This window comes from Kogia breviceps, chromosome 9 (genome assembly GCF_026419965.1).
Source record: "Kogia breviceps isolate mKogBre1 chromosome 9, mKogBre1 haplotype 1, whole genome shotgun sequence".
NCBI classification, from domain to species: Eukaryota; Metazoa; Chordata; class Mammalia; order Artiodactyla; family Physeteridae; genus Kogia; species Kogia breviceps.
The window spans coordinates 104,269,899-104,297,191 of NC_081318.1; positions in this window are offsets into that span (position 1 = coordinate 104,269,899).

Here is a 27,293-nt window from a genome sequence, read left to right on the forward strand (position 1 = left end):
TTCAGGGGCTGTGATTGAAGTTGTGTTGAGCATATATTAACACACAGAAGGATGGGACCTCAGGGAGGACACTCGTGGCTCTGAGAGTCTTCGTGAGCATGAGTCAGCAAATGCAGCCCTTCTAGAATAACACTGCCTTGCCCTGATTCCATGGCCCCGAAATCACCAAATGCAGACGACCCTTCCTACAGCGAACACATGCATGGGACAGCCGCAGGATGCTACCCCATTGGACAGGGAAAAAACATGTAAAGCCACCTCATCTTCTCATATCCTGGTGCTCGGGTTCAAGCTTCCAGCCGCTTTCCTGAAAATATCCCCACTTGGGGAAGTCATCACTTTCAAAACCCTCTTTCTTATAGATTGGAATTCGTTCCATGAATTAAGTGCAATGGGGAAGAATAAGACACGATGCCTATATATTTGGACAGGCACTTGGCGCTCCAATTTCCAATGCTGATCTAGAATTGACCCAAGCCTAAGCTTGCTCTCAGAAGGAGAATAGGGCTTGAAAATTTCCTGCTGCTTTGTGACCAGTTCCCAAAGTGGGAAGTTGAGCAGGGCATCTCAGGGAGCCTATAATTCATGGCCCTGCAGGATGGGCAAAGACACCTAATGTGGAAAAATGACTTGGGTTGAACCACGGAAAATAACTTGAGAGCAAGGCAGAATTGCAGAAATGGGATTTCAAGAGGGAGATGGGTCTCGCCTGGTAAGGAGCTAGAATGCGGCAGTACTTCTTCAACCATGCCTTTGTCGAAAAAGGGTAGTATGCCTTTATCCTGAATATATTCAGGATAGAGGCATAGACCGTTTTGGGGCAACCAGGCAGGGGCTCGGTGCAAATCAACACTACATAGTGCTATCATTTCGAATCAAAACAAAGGGTCATCTACGAAAAGTGTAAAGACCAGAAATGCAGGGTAGCGTCGAGGTAAACCGTACCCACATTTTGTGGAATGTGGGATGGCAAATTGAAATCAGCACTCTGGCGAACTCTATGCTGTATTCGAAAGTAATGGAAGAAACAAAGCTATAGAGCATCGGAAACTTCCACTCAAGGACGTATATTTTCAGGAAAACCAAAGATCCTCAGGACACAGGCAACCCAACGTTTACTTCTGCTCTCTTTACAAAAGCCTCGACTAGGATACAATCTAAATTTCCTTGGACGGAAAACGTGGATGAAGAATATGTGATTCTTATCTACAATGATATATTAGTGAGCCAGGAAATGAGTGAAATAACGTCCCTTGCCACCACCGGAGTGTTCTTAGTTACACTCATTCTCAGCGAATTTAGTCACATAGAAAAGAGTGGTTTATCAAAGAGATGAGGTACAGGTGGAATATAAAATTGCATCCCATGAACGAAATGGCAGACGACAGAAAGAATTACAATTTTAGCAAACACACTTATGCCTGTAGGAGTGCAAAGGTCCCTTGAGGTGAGTAAAAGCCAGGTGTTTTCAATGAGCACAGATACTATTCTATATAGACCAAAGAGGGAATGAACACAACTTACTCTAAAACTGAAAGGACTGAACTGAGCCCACTTTGCACACCAGAAAAGATTATTTACAACTGGTCAGAATTTGAAAAACAGTTTATCGATGTCTCTCTGGAAGAGAATCAAGTGGATGCACAGCAGCAAGCAACACAACACTGACAATCAGCTACACCCCGTGAGAAAAACAAACTGCAAACTAAAGGCAGTGAGTGAGAGATAAATTCTTCGAGACTTCGTTAAGGGCTGTGATTGAAGTTGTTTTGACCATATATTAACACACAGAAGGATGGGACCTCAGGGAGGACACTCGTGGCTCTGAGAGTCTTCGTGAGCATGAGTCAGCAAATGCAGCCCTTCTAGAATAACACTGCCTTGCCCTGATTCCATGGCCCCGAAATCAACAAATGCAGACGACCCTTCCTACAGCGAACACATGCATGGGACAGCTGCAGGATGCTACCCCATTGGACAGGGAAAAAACATGAAAAGCCACCTCATCTTCTCATATCCTGGTGCTCGGGTTCAAGCTTCCAGCCGCTTTCCTGAAAATATCCCCACTTGGGGAAGTCAGCACTTTCAAAACCCTTTCTTATAGCTTGGAATTCGTTCCATGGATGAACTGCAATGGGGAAGAATAAGACACGATGCCTATATATTTGGACAGGCACCTGGCGCTCTAATTTCCAATGCTGATCTAGAATTGACCCAAATCTAAGCTTGCTCTCAGAAGGAGAATAGGGCTTGAAAATTTCCTGCTGCTTTGTGACCAGTTCCAAAAGTGGGAGGTTGAGCAGGGCATCTGAGGGAGCCTATAATTCATGGCCCTGCAGGATGGGCAAAGACACCTAATGTGGAAAAATGACTTGGGTTGAAGAACCTAAAATAACTTGAGAGCAAGGCAGAATTGCAGAAATGGGATTTCAAGAGGGAGATGGGTCTCACATGGTAAGGAGCTGGAATGCGGCAGTACTTCGTCAACCATGCCTTTGTCGAAAACGGGGTGTATGCCTTTATCCTGAATATATTCAGGATAAAGGCATAGACCGTTTTGGGGCAACCAGGCAGGGGCTCGGTGCAAATCAACACTACATAGTGCTATCACTTCCCATCCAAACAAAGGGTCATCTACGAAAAGTGTAAAGACCAGAAATGCAGGGTAGCGTGGAGGTAAACCGTACCCACATTTTGTGGAATGTGGGATGGCAAATTGAAATCAGCACTCTGGCGAACTCTATGCTGTATTCGAAAGTAATGTAAGAAACAAAGCTATAGCGCATCGGACACTTCGACTCAAGGACGTATATTTTCAGGAAAACCAAAAATCCTCAGGACACAGGACACAGGCAACCCAACGTTTACTTCTGCTCTCTTTACAAAAGCCTCGACTTGGACGGAAAACGTGGATGAAGAATATGTGATTCTTATCTACAATGATATATTAGTGAGCCAGGAAATGAGTGAAATAACGTCCCTTGCCACCACCGGAGTGTTCTTAGTTACACTCATTCTCAGCGAATTTCGTCACATAGAAAATAGTGGTTTATCAAAGAGATGAGGTACAGGTGGAATATAAAATTGCATCCCATGAACGAAATGGCAGACGACAGAAAGAATTACAGATTTAGCAAACACACTTATGCCTGTAGGAGCGCAAAGGTCTCTTGAGGTGAGTAAAAGCCAGGTGTTTTCAATGAGCACAGATAGTATTCTATATAGACCAAAGAGGGAATGAACACAACTTACTCTAAATCTCAAAGGACTGAACTCAGCCCACTTTGCACACCAGAGAAGATTATTTACAACTGGTCAGAATTTGAAAAACAGTTTATCGATGTCTCTCTGGAAGAGAATCAAGTGGATGTACAGCAGCAAGCAACACAGCACTGACAATCAGCTACACCCCGTGAGAAAAACAAACTGCAAACTAAAGGCAGTGAGTGAGAGATAAATTCTTCGAGACTTCATTCAGGGGCTGTGATTGAAGTTGTTTTGAGCATATATTAACACACAGAAGGATGGGACCTCAGGGAGGACACTCGTGGCTCTGAGAGTCTTCATGAGCATGAGTCAGCAAATGCAGGCCTTCTAGAGTAACACTGCCTTGCCCTGATTACATGGCCCTGAAATCACTAAATGCAGACGACCCTTCCTACAGCGAACACATGCATGGGACAGCCGCAGGATGCTACGCCATTGGACAGGGAAAAAACATGAAAAGCCACCTCATCTTCTCATATCCTGGTGCTCGGGTTCAAGCTTCCAGCCGCTTTCCTGAAAATATCCCCACTTGGGGAAGTCAGCACTTTCAAAACCCTTTCTTATAGCTTGGAATTCGTTCCATGGATGAACTGCAATGGGGAAGAATAAGACACGATGCCTATATATTTGGACAGGCAGTTGGCGCTCTAGTTTCCAAAGCTGATCTAGAATTGACCCAAATCTAAGCTTGCTCTCAGAAGGAGAATAGGGCTTGAAAATTTCCTGCTGCTTTGTGACCAGTTCCGAAAGTGGGAAGTTGAGCAGGGCATCTCAGGGAGCCTATAATTCATGGCCCTGCAGGATGGGCAAAGACACCTAATGTGGAAAAATGACTTGGGTTGAACCACGGAAAATAACTTGAGAGCAAGGCAGAATTGCAGAAATGGGATTTCAAGAGGGAGATGGGTCTCGCCTGGTAAGGAGCTAGAATGAAGCAGTACTTCTTCAACCATGAGTTTGTCGAAAAAAGGGTGTATGCCTTTATCCTGAATATATTCAGGATAAAGTCATAGACCGTTTTGGGGCAACCAGGCAGGGGCTCGGTGCAAATCAACACTACATAGTGCTATCACTTCCCATCCAAAAAAAGGGTCGTCTACGAAAAGTGTAAAGACCAGAAATGCAGGGTAGCGTGGAGGTAAACCGTACCCACATTTTGTGGAATGTGGGATGGCAAATTGAAATCAGCACTCTGGCGAACTCTATGCTGTATTCGAAAGTAATGTAAGAAACAAAGCTATAGCGCATAGGACACTTCCACTCAAGGACGTATATTTTCAGGAAAACTAAAGATCCCCAGGACACAGGCAACACAACGTTGACTTCTGCTCTCTTTACAAAAGCCTCGACTAGGATACAATCTAAATTTCCTTGGACGGAAAACGTGGATGAAGAATATGTGATTCTTATCTACAATGATATATTAGTGAGCCAGGAAATGAGTGAAATAACGTCCCTTGCCACCACCGGAGTGTTCTTAGTTACACTCATTCTCAGCGAATTTAGTCACATAGAAAATAGTGGTTTATCAAAGAGATGAGGTACAGGTGGAATATAAAATTGCATCCCATGAACGAAATGGCAGACGACAGAAAGAATTACAGATTTAGCAAACACACTTATGCCTGTAGGAGCGCAAAGGTCCCTTGAGGTGAGTAAAAGCCAGGTGTTTTCAATGAGCACAGATACTATTCTATATAGACCAAAGAGGGAATGAACACACCTTACTATAAAACTCAAAGGACTGAACTCAGCCCACTTTGCACACCAGAAAAGATTATTTACAACTGGTCAGAATTTGAAAAACAGTTTATCGATGTCTCTCTGGAAGAGAATCAAGTGGATGCACAGCAGCAAGCAACACAGCACTGACAATCAGCTACACCCCGTGAGAAAAACAAACTGCAAACTAAAGGCAGTGAGTGAGAGATAAATTCTTCGAGACTTCGTTCAGGGGCTGTGATTGAAGTTGTTTTGAGCATATATTAACACACAGAAGGATGGGACCTCAGGGAGGACACTCGTGGCTCTGAGAGTCTTCGTGAGCATGAGTCAGCAAATGCAGCCCTTCTAGAATAACACTGCCTTGCCCTGATTCCATGGCCGCAAAATCACCAAATGCAGACGACCCTTCCTACAGCGAACACATGCATGGGACAGTCGCAGGATGCTACCCCATTGGACAGGGAAAAAACATGAAAAGCCACCTCATCTTCTCATATCCTGGTGCTCGGGTTCAAGCATCCAGCCGCTTTCCTGAAAATATCCCCACTTGGGGAAGTCAGCACTTTCAAAACCCTCTTTCTTATAGCTTGGAATTCGTTCCATGGATGAACTGCAGTGGGGAAGAATAAGACACGATGCCTATATATTTGGACAGGCACTTGGTGCTCTAATTTCCAATGCTGATCTAGAATTGACCAAAATCTAAGCTTGCTCTCAGAAGGAGAATAGGGCTTGAAAATTTCCTGCTGCTTTGTGACCAGTTCCGAAAGTGGGAAGTTGAGCAGGGCATCTCAGGGAGCCTATAATTCATGGCCCTGCAGGATGGGCAAAGACACCTAATGTGGAAAAATGACTTGCATTGAACCACGGAAAATAACTTGAGAGCAAGGCAGAATTGCAGAAATGGGATTTCAAGAGGGAGATGGGTCTCGCCTGGTAAGGAGCTAGAATGTGGCAGTACTTCTTCAACCATGCCTGTGTCGAAAAAGGGGTGTATGCCTTTATCCTGAATATATTCAGGATAGAGGCATAGACCGTTTTGGGGCAACCAGGCAGGGGCTCGGTGCAAATCAACACTACATAGTTCTATCACTTCGAATCAAAACAAAGGGTCATCTACGAAAAGTGTAAAGACCAGAAATGCAGGGTAGCGTGGAGGTAAACCGTACCCACATTTTGTGGAATGTGGGATGGCAAATTGAAATCAGCACTCTGGCGAACTCTATGCTGTATTCGAAAATAATGTAAGAAACAAAGCTATAGCGCATAGGACACTTCCACTCAAGGACGTATATTTTCGGGAAAACCAAAGATCCTCAGGACACAGGCAACCCAACGTTGACTTCTGCTCTCTTTACAAAAGCCTCGACTAGGATACAATCTAAATTTCCTTGGACGGAAAACGTGGATGAAGAATATGTGATTCTTATCTACAATGATATATTAGTGAGCCAGGAAATGAGTGAAATAACGCCCCTTGCCACCACCGGAGTGTTCTTAGTTACACTCATTCTCAGCGAATTTAGTCACCCAGAAAATAGTGGTTTATAAAAGAGATGAGGTACAGGTGGAATATAAAATTGCATCCCATGAACGAAATGGCAGACGACAGAAAGAATTACAGATTTAGCAAACACACTTATGCCTGTAGGAGCGAAAAGGTCCCTTGAGGTGAGTAAAAGCCAGGTGTTTTCAATGAGCACAGATACTATTCTATATAGACCAAAGAGGGAATGAACACAACTTACTCTAAAACTCAAAGGACTGAACTCAGCCCACTTTGCACACCAGAAAAGATTATTTACAACTGGTCAGAATTTGAAAAACAGTTTATCGATGTCTCTCTGGAAGAGAATCAAGTGGATGCACAGCAGCAAGCAACAAAGCACTGACAATCAGCTACACCCCGAGAGAAAAACAAACTGCAAACTAAAGGCAGTGAGTGAGAGATAAATTCTTCGAGAGTTCGTTCAGGGGCTGTGATTGAAGTTGTTTTGAGCATATATTAACACACAGAAGCATGGGACCTCACGGAGGACACTCGTGGCTCTGAGAGTCTTCGTGAGCATGAGTCAGCAAATACAGCCCTTGTAGAATAACACTTCCTTGCCCTGATTCCATGGACCCGAAATCACCAAATGCAGACGACCCTTCCTACTGTGAACACATGCATGGGACAGCCGCAGGATGCTACCCAATTGGACAGGGAAAAAACATGAAAAGCCACCTCATCTTCTCATATCCTGGTGCTCGGTTTCAAGCTTCCAGCCGCTTTCCTGAAAATATCCCCACTTGGGGAAGTCAGCACTTTCAAACCCTCTTTCTTATAGCTTGGAATTTGTTCCATGGATGAACTACAATGGGAAAGAATAAGACACGATGCCTATATATTTGGACAGGCACTTGGTGCTCTAATTTCCAATGCTGATCTAGAATTGACCCAAATCTAAGCTTGCTCTCAGAAGGAGAATAGGGCTTGAAAATTTCCTGCTGCTTTGTGACCAGTTCCGAAAGTGGGAAGTTGAGCAGGGCATCTCAGGGAGCCTATAATTCATGGCCCTGCAGGATGGGCAAAGACACCTAATGTGGAAAAATGACTTGGGTTGAACCACGGAAAATAACTTGAGAGCAAGGCAGAATTGCAGAAATGGGATTTCAAGAGGGAGATGGGTCTCGCCTGGTAAGGAGCTAGAATGGGGCAGTACTACTTCAACCATGCCTTTGTCGAAAAAGGGTGTATGCCTTTATCCTGAATATATTCAGGATAGAGGCATAGACCGTTTTGGCGGAACCAGGCAGGGGCTCGGTGCAAATCAACACTACATAATTCTATCACTTCGAATCAAAACAAAGGGTCATTTACGAAAAGTGTAAAGACCAGAAATGCAGGGTAGCGTGGAGGTAAACCGTACCCACATTTTGTGGAATGTGGGATGGCAAATTGAAATCAGCACTCTGGCGAACTCTATGCTGTATTCGAAAGTAATGTAAGAAACAAAGCTATAGCGCATAGGACACTTCCACTCAAGGACGTATATTTTCAGGAAAACCAAAGATCCTCAGGACACAGGCAACCCAACGTTTACTTCTGCTCTCTTTACAAAAGCCTCGACTAGGATACAATCTAAATTTCCTTGGACGGAAAACGTGGATGAAGAATATGTGATTCTTATCTACAATGATATATTAGTGAGCCAGGAAATGAGTGAAATAACGTCCATTGCCACCACCGGAATGTTCTTAGTTACACTCATTCTCAGCGAATTTAGTCACCCAGAAAATAGTGGTTTATCAAAGAGATGAGGTACAGGTGGAATATAAAATTGCATCCCATGAACGAAATGGCAGACGACAGAAAGAATTACAGATTTAGCAAACACACTTATGCCTGTAGGAGGGCAAAGGTCCCTTGAGGTGAGTAAAAGCCAGGTGTTTTCAATGAGCACAGATACTATTCTATATAGACCAAAGAGGGAATGAACACACCTTACTCTAAATCTCAAAGGACTGAACTCAGGCCACTTTGCACACCAGAAAAGATTATTTACAACTGGTCAGAATATGAAAAACAGTTTATCGATGTCTCTCTGGAAGAGAATCAAGTGGATGCACAGCAGCAAGCAACACAGCACTGACAATCAGCTACACCCCGAGAGAAAAACAAACTGCAAAATAAAGGCAGTGAGTGAGAGATAAATTGTTCAAGACTTCATTCAGGGGCTGTGATTGAAGTTGTTTTGAGCATATATTAACACACAGAAGGATGGGACCTCAGGGAGGACACTCGTGGCTCTGAGAGTCTTCGTGAGCATGAGTCAGCAAATGAAGCCCTTCTAAAATAACACTGCCTTGCCCTGATTCCATGGACCCGAAATCACCAAATGCAGACGACCCTTCCTACAGTGAACACATGCATGGGAGAGCCACAGGATGCTACCCCATTGGACAGGAAAAAACATGAAAAGCCACCTCATCTTCTCATATCCTGGTGCTCGGGTTCAAGCTTCCAGCCGCTTTCCTGAAAATATCCCCACTTGGGGAAGTCAGCACTTTCAAAACCCTCTTTCTTATAGCTAGTAATTCGTTCCATGAATGAACTGCAATGGGGAAGAATAAGACACGGTGCCTGTATATTTGGACAAGCACTTGGCGCTCTAATTTCCAATGCTGATCTAGAATTGACCCATGTCTAAGCTTGGTCTCAGAAGGAGAATAGGGCTTGACAATTTCCTGCTGCTTTGTGACCAGTTCCGAAAGTGGGAAGTTGAGCAGGGCATCTCAGGGAGCCTATAATTCATGGCCCTGCAGGATGGGCAAAGACACCTAATGTGGAAAAATGACTTGGGTTGAACCACGGAAAATAACTTGAGAGCAAGGCAGAATTGCAGAAATGGGATTTCAAGAGGGAGATGGGTCTCGCCTGGTAAGTAGCTAGAATGTGGCAGTACTTCTTCAACCATGCCTGTGTAGAAAAAGGGTTGTATGCCTTTATCCTGAATATATTCAGGATAGAGGCATAGACCGTTTTGGGGCAACCAGGCAGGGGCTCGGTGCAAATCAACACTACATAATTCTATCACTTCGAATCAAAACAAAGGGTCATCTACGAAAAGTGTAAAAACCAGAAATGCAGGGTAGCGTGGAGGTAAACCATACCCACATTTTGTGGAATGTGGGATGGCAAATTGAAATCAGCACTCTGGCGAACTCTATGCTTTATTCGAAAATAATGTAAGAAACAAAGCTATAGCGCATAGGACACTTCCACTCAAGGACGTATATTTTCAGGAAAACCAAAGATCCTCAGGACACAGGCAACCCAACGTTTACTTCTGCTTTCTTTACAAAAGCCTCGACTAGGATACAATCTAAATTTCCTTGGACGGAAAACGTGGATGAAGAATATGTGATTCTTATCTACAATGATATATTAGTGAAGCAGAAAATGAGTGAAATAACGTCCATTGCCATCACCGGAGTGTTCTTAGTTACACTCATTCTCAGCGAATTTAGTCACCTAGAAAATAGTGGTTTATCAAAGAGATGAGGTACAGGTGGAATATAAAATTGCATCCCATGAACGAAATGGCAGACGACAGAAAGAATTACAGATTTAGCAAACACACTTATGCCTGTAGGAGCGCAAAGGTCCCTTGAGGTGAGTAAAAGCCAGGTGTTTTCAATGAGCACAGATACTATTCTATATAGACCAAAGAGGGAATGAACACAACTTACTCTAAAACTCAAAGGACTGAACTCAGCCTACTTTGCACACCAGAGAAGATTATTTACAACTGGTCAGAATTTGAAAAACAGTTTATCGATGTCTCTCTGGAAGAGAATCAAGTGGATGCACAGCAGCAAGCAACACAGCACTGACAATCAGCTACACCCCGTGAGAAAAACAAACTGCAAAATAAAGGCAGTGAGTGAGAGATAAATTCTTCAAGACTTCATTCAGGGCCTGTGATTGAAGCTATTTTGAGCATATATTAACACACAGAAGGATGGGACCTCAGGGAGGACACTCGTGGCTCTGAGAGTCTTCATGAGCATGAGTCAGCAAATGCAGCCCTTCTAGAATAACACTGCCTTGCCCTGATTCCATGGCCCCGAAATCACCAAATGCAGACGACCCTTCCTACAGCGAACACATGCATGGGACAGTCGCAGGATGCTACCCCATTGGACAGGGAAAAAACATGAGAAGCCACCTAATCTTCTCATATGCTGGTGCTCGGGTTCAAGCATCCAGCCGCTTTCCTGAAAATATCCCCACTTGGGGAAGTCAGCACTTTCAAAACCCTCTTTCTTATAGCTTGGAATTCGTTCCATGGATGAACTGCAGTGGGGAAGAATGAGACACGATGCCTATATATTTGGACAGGCACTTGGTGCTCTAATTTCCAATGCTGATCTAGAATTGACCCAAATCTAAGCTTGCTCTCAGAAGGAGAATAGGGCTTGAAAATTTCCTGCTGCTTTGTGACCAGTTCCGAAAGTGGGAAGTTGAGCAGGGCATCTCAGGGAGCCTATAATTCATGGCCCTGCAGGATGGGCAAAGACACCTAATGTGGAAAAATGACTTGGGTTGAACCACGGAAAATAACTTGAGAGCAAGGCAGAATTGCAGAAATGGGATTTCAAGAGGGAGATGGGTCTCGCCTGGTAAGTAGCTAGAATGTGGCAGTACTTCTTCAACCATGCCTGTGTAGAAAAAGGGTTGTATGCCTTTATCCTGAATATATTCAGGATAGAGGCATAGACCGTTTTGGGGCAACCAGGCAGGGGCTCGGTGCAAATCAACACTACATAATTCTATCACTTCGAATCAAAACAAAGGGTCATCTACGAAAAGTGTAAAGACCAGAAATGCAGGGTAGCGTGGAGGTAAACCATACCCACATTTTGTGGAATGTGGGATGGCAAATTGAAATCAGCACTCTGGCGAACTCTATGCTTTATTGGAAAATAATGTAAGAAACAAAGCTATAGCGCATAGGACACTTCCACTCAAGGACGTATATTTTCAGGAAAACCAAAGATCCTCAGGACACAGGCAACCCAACGTTTACTTCTGCTTTCTTTACAAAAGCCTCGACTAGGATACAATCTAAATTTCCTTGGACGGAAAACGTGGATGAAGAATATGTGATTCTTATCTACAATGATATATTAGTGAAGCAGAAAATGAGTGAAATAACGTCCATTGCCATCACCGGAGTGTTCTTAGTTACACTCATTCTCAGCGAATTTAGTCACCTAGAAAATAGTGGTTTATCAAAGAGATGAGGTACAGGTGGAATATAAAATTGCATCCCATGAACGAAATGGCAGACGACAGAAAGAATTACAGATTTAGCAAACACACTTATGCCTGTAGGAGCGCAAAGGTCCCTTGAGGTGAGTAAAAGCCAGGTGTTTTCAATGAGCACAGATACTATTCTATATAGACCAAAGAGGGAATGAACACAACTTACTCTAAAACTCAAAGGACTGAACTCAGCCTACTTTGCACACCAGAGAAGATTATTTACAACTGGTCAGAATTTGAAAAACAGTTTATCGATGTCTCTCTGGAAGAGAATCAAGTGGATGCACAGCAGCAAGCAACACAGCACTGACAATCAGCTACACCCCGTGAGAAAAACAAACTGCAAAATAAAGGCAGTGAGTGAGAGATAAATTCTTCCAGACTTCATTCAGGGCCTGTGATTGAAGCTATTTTGAGCATATATTAACACACAGAAGGATGGGACCTCAGGGAGGACACTCGTGGCTCTGAGAGTCTTCATGAGCATGAGTCAGCAAATGCAGCCCTTCTAGAATAACACTGCCTTGCCCTGATTCCATGGACCCGAAATCACCAAATGCAGACGACCCTTCCTACAGCGAACACATGCATGGGACAGTCGCAGGATGCTACCCCATTGGACAGGGAAAAAACATGAGAAGCCACCTAATCTTCTCATATGCTGGTGCTCGGGTTCAAGCATCCAGCCGCTTTCCTGAAAATATCCCCACTTGGGGAAGTCAGCACTTTCAAAACCCTCTTTCTTATAGCTTGGAATTCGTTCCATGGATGAACTGCAGTGGGGAAGAATAAGACACGATGCCTATATATTTGGACAGGCACTTGGTGCTCTAATTTCCAATGCTGATCTAGAATTGACCCAAATCTAAGCTTGCTCTCAGAAGGAGAATAGGGCTTGAAAATTTCCTGCTGCTTTGTGACCAGTTCCGAAAGTGGGAAGTTGAGCAGGGCATCTCAGGGAGCCTATAATTCATGGCCCTGCAGGATGGGCAAAGACACCTAATGTGGAAAAATGACTTGCATTGAACCACGGAAAATAACTTGAGAGCAAGGCAGAATTGCAGAAATGGGATTTAAAGAGGGAGATGGGTCTCGCCTGGTAAGGAGCTAGAATGCGGCAGTACTTCTTCAACCATGCCTTTGTCGAAAAAGGGGTGTATGCCTTTATCCTGAATATATTCAGGATAAAGGCATAGACCGTTTTGGGGCAACCAGGCAGGGGCTCGGTGCAAATCAACACTACATAGTGCTATCACTTCCCATCCAATCAAAGGGTCATCTACGAAAAGTGTAAAGACCAGAAATGCAGGGTAGCGTGGAGGTAAACCGTACCCACATTTTGTGGAATGTGGGATGGCAAATTGAAATCAGCACTCTGGCGAAATCTATGCTGTATTCGAAAGTAATGTAAGAAACAAAGCTATAGCGCATAGGACACTTCCACTCAAGGACGTATATTTTCAGGAAAACTAAAGATCCCCAGGAAACAGGCAACCCAACGATTACTTCTGCTCTCTTTACAAAAGCCTCGACTAGGATACAATCTAAATTTCCTTGGATGGAAAACGTGGATGAAGAATATGTGATTCTTATCTACAATGATATATTTGTGAGGCAGGAAATGAGTGAAATAACGTCCCTTGCCAGCACCGGAGTGTTCTTAGTTACACTCATTCTCAGCGAATTTAGTCACATAGAAAATAGTGGTTTATCAAAGAGATGAGGTACAGGTGGAATATAAAATTGCATCCCATGAACGAAATGGCAGATGACAGAAAGAATTACAGATTTAGCAAACACACTTATGCCTGTAGGAGCGAAAAGGTCCCTTGAGGTGAGTAAAAGCCAGGTGTTTTCAATGAGCACAGATACTATTCTATATAGACCAAAGAGGGAATGAACACAACTTACTCTAAAAGTCAAAGGACTGAGCTCAGCCCACTTTGCACACCAGAAAAGATTATTTACAACTGGTCAGAATTTGAAAAACAGTTTATCGATGTCTCTCTGGAAGAGAATCAAGTGGATGCACAGCAGCAAGCAACACAGCACTGACAATCAGCTACACCCCGTGAGAAAAACAAACTGCAAACTAAAGGCAGTGAGTGAGAGATAAATTCTTCGAGACTTCATTCAGGGGCTGTGATTGAAGTTGTTTTGAGCATATATTAACACACAGAAGGATGGGACCTCAGGGAGGACACTCGTGGCTCTGAGAGTCTTCGTGAGCATGACTCAGCAAATGCAGCCCTTCTAGAATAACACTTCCTTGCCCTGATTCCATGGACCCGAAATCACCAAATGCAGACGACCCTTCCTACTGTGAACACAAGCATGGGACAGCCGCAGGATGCTACCCCATTGGACAGGGAAAAAACATGAAAAGCCACCTCATCTTCTCATATCCTGGTGCTCGGGTTCAAGCTTCCAGCCGCTTTCCTGAAAATATCCCCACTTGGGGAAGTCAGCACTTTCAAACCCTCTTTCTTATAGCTTGGAATTTGTTCCATGGATGAACTGCAATGGGAAAGAATAAGACACGATGCCTATATATTTGGACAGGCACTTGGTGCTCTAATTTCCAATGCTGATCTAGAATTGACCCAAATCTAAGCTTGCTCTCAGAAGGAGAATAGGGCTTGAAAATTTCCTGCTGCTTTGTGACAAGTTCCGAAAGTGGGAAGTTGAGCAGGGCATCTCAGGGAGCCTATAATTCATGGCCCTGCAGGATGGGCAAAGACACCTAATGTGGAAAAATGACTTGGGTTGAACCACGGAAAATAACTTGAGAGCAAGGCAGAATTGCAGAAATGGGATTTCAAGAGGGAGATGGGTCTCGCCTGGTAAGGAGCTAGAATGGGGCAGTACTACTTCAACCATGCCTTTGTCGAAAAAGGGTGTATGCCTTTATCCTGAATATATTCAGGATAAAGGCATAGACCGTTTTGGCACAACGAGGCAGGGGCTCGGTGCAAATCAACACTACATAGTTCTATCACTTCGAATCAAAACAAAGGGTCATCTACGAAAAGTGTAAAGACCAGAAATGCAGGGTAGCGTGGAGGTAAACCGTACCCACATTTTGTGGAATGTGGGATGGCAAATTGAAATCAGCACTGTGGCGAACTCTATGCTGTATTCGAAAGTAATGTAACAAACAAAGCTATAGTGCATAGGACACTTCAACTCAAGGACGTATATTTTCAGGAAAACCAAAGATCCTCAGGACACAGGCAACCCAACGTTTACTTCTGCTCTCTTTACAAAAGCCTCGACTAGGATACAATCTGAATTTCCTTGGACGGAAAACGTGGAGGAAGAATATGTGATTCTTATCTACAATGATATATTAGTGAGCCAGGAAATGAGTGAAATAACGTCCCTTGCCACCACCGGAGTGTTCTTAGTTACACTCATTCTCAGCGAATTTAGTCACATAGAAAATAGTGGTTTATCAAAGAGATGAGGTACAGGTGGAATATAAAATTGCATCCCATGAACGAAATGGCAGACGACAGAAAGAATTACAGATTTAGCAAACACACTTATGCCTGTAGGAGGGCAAAGGTCCCTTGAGGTGAGTAAAAGCCAGGTGTTTTCAATGAGCACAGATACTATTCTATATAGACCAAAGAGGGAATGAACACACCTTACTCTAAATCTCAAAGGACTGAACTCAGCCCACTTTGCACACCAGAAAAGATTATTTACAACTGGTCAGAATTTGAAAAACAGTTTATCGATGTCTCTCTGGAAGAGAATCAAGTGGATGCACAGCAGCAAGCAACACAGCACTGACAATCAGCTACACCCCGAGAGAAAAACAAACTGCAAAATAAAGGCAGTGAGTGAGAGATAAATTGTTCAAGACTTCATTCAGGGGCTGTGATTGAAGTTGTTTTGAGCATATATTAACACACAGAAGGATGGGACCTCAGGGAGGACACTCGTGGCTCTGAGAGTCTTCGTGAGCATGAGTCAGCAAATGAAGCCCTTCTAAAATAACACTGCCTTGCCCTGATTCCATGGACCCGAAATCACCAAATGCAGACGACCCTTCCTACAGTGAACACATGCATGGGAGAGCCACAGGATGCTACCCCATTGGACAGGAAAAAACATGAAAAGCCACCTCATCTTCTCATATCCTGGTGCTCGGGTTCAAGCTTCCAGCCGCTTTCCTGAAAATATCCCCACTTGGGGAAGTCAGCACTTTCAAAACCCTCTTTCTTATAGCTAGTAATTCGTTCCATGAATGAACTGCAATGGGGAAGAATAAGACACGGTGCCTGTATATTTGGACAAGCACTTGGCGCTCTAATTTCCAATGCTGATCTAGAATTGACCCATGTCTAAGCTTGGTCTCAGAAGGAGAATAGGGCTTGACAATTTCCTGCTGCTTTGTGACCAGTTCCGAAAGTGGGAAGTTGAGCAGGGCATCTCAGGGAGCCTATAATTCATGGCCCTGCAGGATGGGCAAAGACACCTAATGTGGAAAAATGACTTGGGTTGAACCACGGAAAATAACTTGAGAGCAAGGCAGAATTGCAGAAATGGGATTTCAAGAGGGAGATGGGTCTCGCCTGGTAAGTAGCTAGAATGTGGCAGTACTTCTTCAACCATGCCTGTGTAGAAAAAGGGTTGTATGCCTTTATCCTGAATATATTCAGGATAGAGGCATAGACCGTTTTGGGGCAACCAGGCAGGGGCTCGGTGCAAATCAACACTACATAGTTCTATCACTTCGAATCAAAACAAAGGGTCATCTACGAAAAGTGTAAAGACCAGAAATGCAGGGTAGCGTGGAGGTAAACCATACCCACATTTTGTGGAATGTGGGATGGCAAATTGAAATCAGCACTCTGGCGAACTCTATGCTTTATTCGAAAATAATGTAAGAAACAAAGCTATAGCGCATAGGACACTTCCACTCAAGGACGTATATTTTCAGGAAAACCAAAGATCCTCAGGACACAGGCAACCCAACGTTTACTTCTGCTTTCTTTACAAAAGCCTCGACTAGGATACAATCTAAATTTCCTTGGACGGAAAACGTGGATGAAGAATATGTGATTCTTATCTACAATGATATATTAGTGAAGCAGAAAATGAGTGAAATAACGTCCATTGCCATCACCGGAGTGTTCTTAGTTACACTCATTCTCAGCGAATTTAGTCACATAGAAAATAGTGGTTTATCAAAGAGATGAGGTACAGGTGGAATATAAAATTGCATCCCATGAACGAAATGGCAGACGACAGAAAGAATTACAGATTTAGCAAACACACTTATGCCTGTAGGAGCGCAAAGGTCCCTTGAGGTGAGTAAAAGCCAGGTGTTTTCAATGAGCACAGATACTATTCTATATAGACCAAAGAGGGAATGAACACACCTTACTCTAAATCTCAAAGGACTGAACTCAGCCCACTTTGCACACCAGAAAAGATTATTTACAACTGGTCAGAATTTGAAAAACAGTTTATCGATGTCTCTCTGGAAGAGAATCAAGTGGATGCACAGCAGCAAGCAACACAGCACTGACAATCAGCTACACCCCGTGAGAAAAACAAACTGCAAACTAAAGGCAGTGAGTGAGAGATAAATTCTTCGAGACTTCATTCAGGGGCTGTGATTGAAGTTGTTTTGAGCATATATTAACACACAGAAGGATGGGACCTCAGGGAGGACACTCGTGGCTCTGAGAGTCTTCGTGAGCATGAGTCAGCAAATGCAGCCCTTCTAGAATAACACTGCCTTGCCCTGATTCCATGGACCCGAAATCACCAAATGCAGACGACCCTTCCTACAGTGAACACATGCATGGGAGAGCCACAGGATGCTACTCCATTGGACAGGAAAAAACATGAAAAGCCACCTCAACTTCTCATATCCTGGTGCTCGGGTTCAAGCTTCCAGCCGCTTTCCTGAAAATTTCCCCACTTGGGGAAGTCAGCACTTTCAAAACCCTCTTTCTTATAGCTAGTAATTCGTTCCATGAATGAACTGCAATGGGGAAGAATAAGACACGGTGCCTGTATATTTGGACAAGCACTTGGCGCTCTAATTTCCAATGCTGATCTAGAATTGACCCATGTCTAAGGTTGGTCTCAGAAGGAGAATAGGGTTTGACAATTTCCTGCTGCTTTGTGACCAGTTCCGAAAGTGGGAAGTTGAGCAGGGCATCTCAGGGAGCCTATAATTCATGGCCCTGCAGGATGGGCAAAGACACCTAATGTGGAAAAATGACTTGGGTTGAACCACGGAAAATAACTTGAGAGCAAGGCAGAATTGCAGAAATGGGATTTCAAGAGGGAGATGGGTCTCGCCTGGTAAGGAGCTAGAATGTGGCAGTACTTCTTCAACCATGCCTGTGTAGAAAAAGGGTTGTATGCCTTTATCCTGAATATATTCAGGATAGAGGCATAGACCGTTTTGGGGCAACCAGGCAGGGGCTCGGTGCAAATCAACACTACATAATTCTATCACTTCGAATCAAAACAAAGGGTCATCTACGAAAAGTGTAAAGACCAGAAATGCAGGGTAGCGTGGAGGTAAACCATACCCACATTTTGTGGAATGTGGGATGGCAAATTGAAATCAGCACTCTGGCGAACTCTATGCTTTATTCGAAAATAATGTAAGAAACAAAGCTATAGGGCATAGGACACTTCCACTCAAGGACGTATATTTTCAGGAAAACCAAAGATCCTCAGGACACAGGCAACCCAACGTTGACTTCTGCTTTGTTTACAAAAGCCTCGACTAGGATACAATCTAAATTTCCTTGGACGGAAAACGTGGATGAAGAATATGTGATTCTTATCTACAATGATATATTAGTGAGCCAGGAAATGAGTGAAATAACGTCCATTGCCACCACCGGAGTGTTCTTAGTTACACTCATTCTCAGCGAATTTAGTCACATAGAAAATAGTGGTTTATCAAAGAGATGAGGTACAGGTGGAATATAAAATTGCATCCCATGAACGAAATGGCAGACGACAGAAAGAATTACAGATTTAGCAAACACACTTATGCCTGTAGGAGCGCAAAGGTCCCTTGAGGTGAGTAAAAGCCAGGTGTTTTCAATGAGCACAGATACTATTCTATATAGACCAAGGAGAGAATAAACACAACTTACTCTAAAACTCAAAGGACTGAACTCAGCCCACTTTGCACACCAGAAAAGATTATTTACAACTGGTCAGAATTTGAAAAACAGTTTATCGATGTCTCTCTGGAAGAGAATCAAGTGGATGCACAGCAGCAAGCAACACAGCACTGACAATCAGCTACACCCCGAGAGAAAAACAAACTGCAAAATAAAGGCAGTGAGTGAGAGATAAATTCTTCAAGACTTCATTCAGGGGCTGTGATTGAAGTTGTATTGAGCATATATTAACACACAGAAGAATGGGACCTCAGGGAGGACACTCGTGGCTCTGAGAGTCTTCGTGAGCATGAGTCAGCAAATGCAGCCCTTCTAGAATAACACTGCCTTGCCCTGATTCCATGGACCCGAAATCACCAAATGCAGACGACCCTTCCTACAGTGAACACATGCATGGGAGAGCCACAGGATGCTACCCCATTGGACAGGAAAAAACATGAAAAGCCACCTCAACTTCTCATATCCTGGTGCTCGGGTTCGAGCTTCCAGCCGCTTTCCTGAAAATATCCCCACTTGGGGAAGTCAGCACTTTCAAAACCCTCCTTCTTATAGCTAGTAATTCGTTCCATGAATGAACAGCAATGGGGAAGAATAAGACACGGTGCCTGTATATTTGGACAAGCACTTGGCGCTCTAATTTCCAATGCTGATCTAGAATTGACCCAAGCCTAAGCTTGCTCTCAGAAGGAGAATAGGGCTTGACAATTTCCTGCTGCTTTGTGACCAGTTCCGAAAATGGGAAGTTGAGCAGGGCATCTCAGGGAGCCTATAATTCATGGCCCTGCAGGATGGGCAAAGACACCTAATGTGGAAAAATGACTTGGGTTGAACCACGGAAAATAACTTGAGAGCAAGGCAGAATTGCAGAAATGGGATTTCAAGAGGGAGATGGGTCTCGCCTGGTAAGGAGCTAGAATGGGGCAGTACTACTTCAACCATGCCTTTGTCGAAAAAGGGTGTATGCCTTTATCCTGAATATATTCAGGATAAAGGCATAGACCGTTTTGGCACAACGAGGCAGGGGCTCGGTGCAAATCAACACTACATAGTTCTATCACTTCGAATCAAAACAAAGGGTCATCTACGAAAAGTGTAAAGACCAGAAATGCAGGGTAGCGTGGAGGTAAACCGTACCCACATTTTGTGGAATGTGGGATGGCAAATTGAAATCAGCACTGTGGCGAACTCTATGCTGTATTCGAAAGTAATGTAACAAACAAAGCTATAGTGCATAGGACACTTCAACTCAAGGACGTATATTTTCAGGAAAACCAAAGATCCTCAGGACACAGGCAACCCAACGTTTACTTCTGCTCTCTTTACAAAAGCCTCGACTAGGATACAATCTGAATTTCCTTGGACGGAAAACGTGGAGGAAGAATATGTGATTCTTATCTACAATGATATATTAGTGAGCCAGGAAATGAGTGAAATAACGTCCCTTGCCACCACCGGAGTGTTCTTAGTTACACTCATTCTCAGCGAATTTAGTCACATAGAAAATAGTGGTTTATCAAAGAGATGAGGTACAGGTGGAATATAAAATTGCATCCCATGAACGAAATGGCAGACGACAGAAAGAATTACAGATTTAGCAAACACACTTATGCCTGTAGGAGGGCAAAGGTCCCTTGAGGTGAGTAAAAGCCAGGTGTTTTCAATGAGCACAGATACTATTCTATATAGACCAAAGAGGGAATGAACACACCTTACTCTAAATCTCAAAGGACTGAACTCAGGCCACTTTGCACACCAGAAAAGATTATTTACAACTGGTCAGAATTTGAAAAACAGTTTATCGATGTCTCTCTGGAAGAAAATCAAGTGGATGCACAGCAGCAAGCAACACAGCACTGACAATCAGCTACACCCCGAGAGAAAAACAAACTGCAAAATAAAGGCAGTGAGTGAGAGATAAATTGTTCAAGACTTCATTCAGGGGCTGTGATTGAAGTTGTTTTGAGCATATATTAACATACAGAAGGATGGGACCTCAGGGAGGACACTCGTGGCTCTGAGAGTCTTCGTGAGCATGAGTCAGCAAATGAAGCCCTTCTAAAATAACACTGCCTTGCCCTGATTCCATGGACCCGAAATCACCAAATGCAGACGACCCTTCCTACAGTGAACACATGCATGGGAGAGCCACAGGATGCTACCCCATTGGACAGGAAAAAACATGAAAAGCCACCTCATCTTCTCATATCCTGGTGCTCGGGTTCAAGCTTCCAGCCGCTTTCCTGAAAATATCCCCACTTGGGGAAGTCAGCACTTTCAAAACCCTCTTTCTTATAGCTAGTAATTCGTTCCATGAATGAACTGCAATGGGGAAGAATAAGACACGGTGCCTGTATATTTGGACAAGCACTTGGCGCTCTAATTTCCAATGCTGATCTAGAATTGACCCATGTCTAAGCTTGGTCTCAGAAGGAGAATAGGGCTTGACAATTTCCTGCTGCTTTGTGACCAGTTCCGAAAGTGGGAAGTTGAGCAGGGCATCTCAGGGAGCCTATAATTCATGGCCCTGCAGGATGGGCAAAGACACCTAATGTGGAAAAATGACTTGGGTTGAACCACGGAAAATAACTTGAGAGCAAGGCAGAATTGCAGAAATGGGATTTCAAGAGGGAGATGGGTCTCGCCTGGTAAGTAGCTAGAATGTGGCAGTACTTCTTCAACCATGCCTGTGTAGAAAAAGGGTTGTATGCCTTTATCCTGAATATATTCAGGATAGAGGCATAGACCGTTTTGGGGCAACCAGGCAGGGGCTCGGTGCAAATCAACACTACATAGTTCTATCACTTCGAATCAAAACAAAGGGTCATCTACGAAAAGTGTAAAGACCAGAAATGCAGGGTAGCGTGGAGGTAAACCATACCCACATTTTGTGGAATGTGGGATGGCAAATTGAAATCAGCACTCTGGCGAACTCTATGCTTTATTCGAAAATAATGTAAGAAACAAAGCTATAGCGCATAGGACACTTCCACTCAAGGACGTATATTTTCAGGAAAACCAAAGATCCTCAGGACACAGGCAACCCAACGTTGACTTCTGCTTTCTTTACAAAAGCCTCGACTAGGATACAATCTAAATTTCCTTGGACGGAAAACGTGGATGAAGAATATGTGATTCTTATCTACAATGATATATTAGTGAAGCAGAAAATGAGTGAAATAACGTCCATTGCCATCACCGGAGTGTTCTTAGTTACACTCATTCTCAGCGAATTTAGTCACATAGAAAATAGTGGTTTATCAAAGAGATGAGGTACAGGTGGAATATAAAATTGCATCCCATGAACGAAATGGCAGACGACAGAAAGAATTACAGATTTAGCAAACACACTTATGCCTGTAGGAGCGCAAAGGTCCCTTGAGGTGAGTAAAAGCCAGGTGTTTTCAATGAGCACAGATACTATTCTATATAGACCAAAGAGGGAATGAACACACCTTACTCTAAATCTCAAAGGACTGAACTCAGCCCACTTTGCACACCAGAAAAGATTATTTACAACTGGTCAGAATTTGAAAAACAGTTTATCGATGTCTCTCTGGAAGAGAATCAAGTGGATGCACAGCAGCAAGCAACACAGCACTGACAATCAGCTACACCCCGTGAGAAAAACAAACTGCAAACTAAAGGCAGTGAGTGAGAGATAAATTCTTCGAGACTTCATTCAGGGGCTGTGATTGAAGTTGTTTTGAGCATATATTAACACACAGAAGGATGGGACCTCAGGGAGGACACTCGTGGCTCTGAGAGTCTTCGTGAGCATGAGTCAGCAAATGCAGCCCTTCTAGAATAACACTGCCTTGCCCTGATTCCATGGACCCGAAATCACCAAATGCAGACGACCCTTCCTACAGTGAACACATGCATGGGAGAGCCACAGGATGCTACCCCATTGGACAGGAAAAAACATGAAAAGCCACCTCAACTTCTCATATCCTGGTGCTCGGGTTCAAGCTTCCAGCCGCTTTCCTGAAAATTTCCCCACTTGGGGAAGTCAGCACTTTCAAAACCCTCTTTCTTATAGCTAGTAATTCGTTCCATGAATGAACTGCAATGGGGAAGAATAAGACACGGTGCCTGTATATTTGGACAAGCACTTGGCGCTCTAATTTCCAATGCTGATCTAGAATTGACCCATGTCTAAGGTTGGTCTCAGAAGGAGAATAGGGCTTGACAATTTCCTGCTGCTTTGTGACCAGTTCCGAAAGTGGGAAGTTGAGCAGGGCATCTCAGGGAGCCTATAATTCATGGCCCTGCAGGATGGGCAAAGACACCTAATGTGGAAAAATGACTTGGGTTGAACCACGGAAAATAACTTGAGAGCAAGGCAGAATTGCAGAAATGGGATTTCAAGAGGGAGATGGGTCTCGCCTGGTAAGGAGCTAGAATGTGGCAGTACTTCTTCAACCATGCCTGTGTAGAAAAAGGGTTGTATGCCTTTATCCTGAATATATTCAGGATAGAGGCATAGACCGTTTTGGGGCAACCAGGCAGGGGCTCGGTGCAAATCAACACTACATAATTCTATCACTTCGAATCAAAACAAAGGGTCATCTACGAAAAGTGTAAAGACCAGAAATGCAGGGTAGCGTGGAGGTAAACCGTACCCACATTTTGTGGAATGTGGGATGGCAAATTGAAATCAGCACTCTGGCGAACTCTATGCTTTATTCGAAAATAATGTAAGAAACAAAGCTATAGCGCATAGGACACTTCCAGTCAAGGACGTATATTTTCAGGAAAACCAAAGATCCTCAGGACACAGGCAACCCAACGTTTACTTCTGCTTTCTTTACAAAAGCCTCGACTAGGATACAATCTAAATTTCCTTGGACGGAAAACGTGGATGAAGAATATGTTATTCTTATCTACAATGATATATTAGTGAGTCAGGAAATGAGTGAAATAACGTCCGTTGCCACCACCGGAGTGTTCTTAGTTACACTCATTCTCAGCGAATTTAGTCACATAGAAAATAGTGGTTTATCAAAGACATGAGGTACAGGTGGAATATAAAATTGCATCCCATGAACGAAATGGCAGACGACAGAAAGAATTACAGATTTAGCAAACACACTTATGCCTGTAGGAGCGCAAAGGTCCCTTGAGGTGAGTAAAAGCCAGGTGTTTTCAATGAGCACAGATACTATTCTATATAGACCAAGGAGAGAATAAACACAACTTACTCTAAAACTCAAAGGACTGAACTCAGCCCACTTTGCACACCAGAAAAGATTATTTACAACAGGTCAGAATTTGAAAAACAGTTTATCGATGTCTCTCTGGAAGAGAATCAAGTGGATGCACAGCAGCAAGCAACACAGCACTGACAATCAGCTACACCCCGAGAGAAAAACAAACTGCAAAATAAAGGCAGTGAGTGAGAGATAAATTGTTCAAGACTTCATTCAGGGGCTGTGATTGAAGTTGTTTTGAGCATATATTAACACACAGAAGGATGGGACCTCAGGGAGGACACTCGTGGCTCTGAGAGTCTTCGTGAGCATGAGTAAGCAAATGCAGCCCTTCTAGAATAACACTGCCTTGCCCTGATTCCATGGACCCGAAATCACCAAATGCAGACGACCCTTCCTACAGTGAACACATGCATGGGAGAGCCACAGGATGCTACCCCATTGGACAGGAAAAAACATGAAAAGCCACCTCATCTTCTCATATCCTGGTGCTCGGGTTCAAGCTCCCAGCCGCTTTCCTGAAAATATCCCCACTTGGGGAAGTCAGCACTTTCAAAACCCTCCTTCTTATAGCTAGGAATTCGTTCCATGAATGAATTGCTATTGGGAAGAATAAGACACGATTCCTGTATATTTGGACAAGCACTTGGCGCTCTAATTTCCAATGCTGCTCTAGAATTGACCCAATCCCAAGCTTGCTCTCCGAAGGAGAATAGGGCTTGAAAATTTCCTGCTGCTTTGTGACCAGTTCCGAAAGTGGGAATTTGAGCAGGGCATCTCAGGGAGCCTATAATTCATGGCCCTGCAGGATGGGCAAAGACACCTAATGTGGAAAAATGACTTGGGTTGAACCACGGAAAATAACTTGAGAGCAAGGCAGAATTGCAGAAATGGGATTTCAAGAGGGAGATGGGTCTCGCCTGGTAAGGAGCTAGAATGTGGCAGTACTTCTTCAACCATGCCTGTGTCGAAAAAGGGGTGTATGCCTTTATCCTGAATATATTCAGGATAAAGCCATAGACCGTTTTGGGACAAACAGGCAGGGGCTCGGTGCAAATCAACACTACATAGTTCTATCACTTCGAATCAAAACAAAGGGTCATCTACGAAAAGTGTAAAGACCAGAAATGCAGGGTAGCGTGGAGGAAAACCGTACCCACATTTTGTGGAATGTGGGATGTCAAATTGAAATCAGCATTCTGGCGAACTCTATGCTGTATTCGAAAATAATGTAAGAAACAAAGCTATAGCGCATAGGACACTTCCACTCAAGGACGTATATTTTCAGGAAAACCAAAGATCCTCAGGACACAGGCAACCCAACGTTTACTTCTGCTTTCTTTACAAAAGCCTCGACTAGGATACAATCTAAATTTCCTTGGACGGAAAACGTGGATGAAGAATATGTGATTCTTATCTACAATGATATATTAGTGAGCCAGGAAATGAGTGAAATAACGTCCATTGCCACCACCGGAGTGTTCTTAGTTACACTCATTCTCAGCGAATTTAGTCACATAGAAAATAGTGGTTTATCAAAGAGATGAGGTACAGGTGGAATATAAAATTGCATCCCATGAACGAAATGGCAGACGACAGAAAGAATTACAGATTTAGCAAACACACTTATGCCTGTAGGAGCGCAAAGGTCCCTTGAGGTGAGTAAAAGCCAGGTGTTTTCAATGAGCACAGATACTATTCTATATAGACCAAGGAGAGAATAAACACAACTTACTCTAAAACTCAAAGGACTGAACTCAGCCCACTTTGCACACCAGAAAAGATTATTTACAACAGGTCAGAATTTGAAAAACAGTTTATCGATGTCTCTCTGGAAGAGAATCAAGTGGATGCACAGCAGCAAGCAACACAGCACTGACAATCAGCTACACCCCGAGAGAAAAACAAACTGCAAAATAAAGGCAGTGAGTGAGAGATAAATTCTTCAAGACTTCATTCAGGGGCTGTGATTGAAGTTGTATTGAGCATATATTAACACACAGAAGAATGGGATCTCAGGGAGGACACTCGTGGCTCTGAGAGTCTTCGTGAGCATGAGTCAGCAAATTCAGCCCTTCTAGAATAACACTGCCTTGCCCTGATTCCATGGACCCGAAATCACCAAATGCAGACGACCCTTCCTACAGTGAACACATGCATGGGAGAGCCACAGGATGCTACCCCATTGGACAGGAAAAAACATGAAAAGCCACCTCATCTTCTCATATCCTGGTGCTCGGGTTCGAGCTTCCAGCCGCTTTCCTGAAAATATCCCCACTTGGGGAAGTCAGCACTTTCAAAACCCTCCTTCTTATAGCTAGTAATTCGTTCCATGAATGAACAGCAATGGGGAAGAATAAGACACGGTGCCTGTATATTTGGACAAGCACTTGGCGCTCTAATTTCCAATGCTGATCTAGAATTGACCCAAGCCTAAGCTTGCTCTCAGAAGGAGAATAGGGCTTGACAATTTCCTGCTGCTTTGTGACCAGTTCCGAAAATGGGAAGTTGAGCAGGGCATCTCAGGGAGCCTATAATTCATGGCCCTGCAGGATGGGCAAATACACCTAATGTGGAAAAATGACTTGGGTTGAACCACGGAAAATAACTTGAGAGCAAGGCAGAATTGCAGAAATGGGATTTCAAGAGGGAGATGTGTCTCGCCTGGTAAGGAGCTAGAATGTGGCAGTACTTCTTCAACCATGCCTGTGTAGAAAAAGGGTTGTATGCCTTTATCCTGAATATATTCAGGATAGAGGCATAGACCGTTTTGGGGCAACCAGGCAGGGGCTCGGTGCAAATCAACACTACATAATTCTATCACTTCAAATCAAAACAAAGGGTCATCTACGAAAAGAGTAAAGACCAGAAATGCAGGGTAGCGTGGAGGTAAACCATACCCACATTTTGTGGAATGTGGGATGGCAAATTGAAATCAGCACTCTGGCGAACTCTATGCTTTATTCGAAAATAATGTAAGAAACAAAGCTATAGCGCATAGGACACTTCCAGTCAAGGACTTATATTTTCAGGAAAACCAAAGATCCTCAGGACACAGGCAACCCAACGTTTACTTCTGCTTTCTTTACAAAAGCCTCGGCTAGG